This window comes from Rattus rattus, chromosome X (assembly GCF_011064425.1).
Source record: "Rattus rattus isolate New Zealand chromosome X, Rrattus_CSIRO_v1, whole genome shotgun sequence".
NCBI lineage: Eukaryota > Metazoa > Chordata > Mammalia > Rodentia > Muridae > Rattus > Rattus rattus.
Window position 1 is genome coordinate 87,396,285 of NC_046172.1, and position 1,960 is coordinate 87,398,244.

General features: G+C 42.9%; 1 non-coding gene across 1 annotated transcript; it reads left to right on the forward strand.

The window, feature by feature from the left end:
* Window positions 1–1,362: 1,362 nt before the first annotated feature.
* On the forward strand, window positions 1,363–1,506 carry LOC116889503. The gene has a single exon (XR_004386449.1). It is a non-coding gene; the product is annotated as a small nucleolar RNA SNORA48 (small nucleolar RNA).
* The last annotated feature ends 454 nt before the right edge of the window (window positions 1,507–1,960 follow it).

Consider the following 1,960-nt stretch of genomic DNA (forward strand, 5'->3'; position numbering starts at 1 on the left):
GCTAACACCAGAAGTTGAGAAATCCATGTATTGGCTAGTAGCACCTCAATATCGTCTCATGCTAATAGACTCTCAGTTCCTCTTTGGCACGCCCTGAATTCAGTAGGAATAGCAAAGTACTGACTGGGCCTGCCCCTCACTGCCTATTTGCTTTATTGATGCAGAGTGAGAATGGAAGTCCAGCTCCATACTTGGTCCCACTGCCACCACATGGGTGAGGCGATCAAAGGCAGTCTATACTGCCTTAAATACACTGTCGAGTGAAATTCTAGTGTTAATGATTCTGTTAGTGTGGACTCCAAAGTAGGTACACCATGGGAAGAGAATACCATATTCAATTACACCTAAGTCATCATGTACATGATGACATGAGACTGATGACAGAAATGAAGCTATGAAGGTACCCTGTGAAGGGCAGAAACAGTAACTCTGTTCGAATGGGCAAAAAAAAAAAAAAAAAAAAACCTAGAATAGGCCCTTTGGAAGAAAAATCTACAAGTTGTCAATAAACATATGAAAATATATAAAGCAACTTTAGGTATGGAGAAAATTCATATCCAAATAGTATTGCGAATATATGATTGTATAAAAATGTGAGAATCGTCCATTGTGGCAAGTATATGGAACAAGATGTACATTGGTGACAGAAACATAAGTAGCTTGTCTTTGGGCAGCTGTTTTGTTATCTAGGAAATTTCAACATAAATACTCACTCTACAATTCCAGTCCTGTATATAGATAGTCTCAAGAGAAATGAACACATCTTCCCACTCAAAAAAGAATTTATAGGAATTTTAGAGAAGATTTGTTATTAATAGTTGAAATCTGGAGAAAATCCATCAAAAAATTAAAAGCATTACATTGTATATTCATACAGTGCAATAAAGATCATCGATAGGAATTAGCAGGGCAGTGGTGCTTCACATTAATCCCATACTTGGGAGGCAGAGGCAGATGGATCTCTGAGTTGGAGGTCAGTCTGGTCTACAGAGCAAGGTCCAGGAAAACCAGGACTACACAGAGAAATTCTGTATCAAATATCCAAAACAGCATGAAGGCAGGAGGAAGAAATAGAATAATATAAAACAAACTAAAATAGCAGAGTTACGCCCTGATGCGTTCACAACTACAATTAAAAATCGTGCCCGAAGGGCTGGAGAGATGGCTCAGTGGTTAAGAGCACTGACTGCTCTTCCAGAGGTCCCGAGTTCAATTCCCAGCAACCACATGGTGGCTCACAACCATCTGTAATGGGATCTGGTGCCCTCTTCTGGTGTGTCTGAAGACAGCTGCAGTGTACTCATATAAATAAAAATAAATAAATCTTTAAAAAAACAAACAAACAAACAAAAATCGTGCCTGAGCCCCTGGCAATGAGCAAAGAGACACCTTAATGGTTGGGTTGCTCTTTTATCAGCCAGAGGCAGAGCAGATTGTAGTCCTTTGTTCGTCCTAGCTTGATGCCTGGCTTGGTGGCCTAAGCAGTCTTATGCCCAGGAATCATACAAATCAAATCAAATCCAGGTAGTGCAGCACAGGGGGGAAGACAGACAGAGAGACCTATGGACCACGATGCCACCCACAGACCTGCCTTCCAGTGCTTGGCACAGATGGGCCACAGACACCTGCCAGCCACCGTACCACGCTGTATGGAAGGAAGATGTTGACCAGGAGCTGCCAGCTGTGTGGCCAGCCTGCAGCAGGAACTACCATAAGGTGCGTGTGGTGGTCAAAAGGTAGAGAAAGAGAAGTGGAGAAGCTTGAGCACTCTGAAGAAGAGGAACTGGAGACTTGTATTATAAAGGAGTAGCCTGTTCTGAGTGGCCAGCCATGCCACCTGGGGTCATGGTGAAAGGCAAAGGGAGGTTGCAAGGGTGAAGGGTGGATACAAGGGGACAGGGAGATGAGTAGAACTGGGGTGCAGGATGGGAAACTCACAAAGAATCAATGAAAGTTTTTT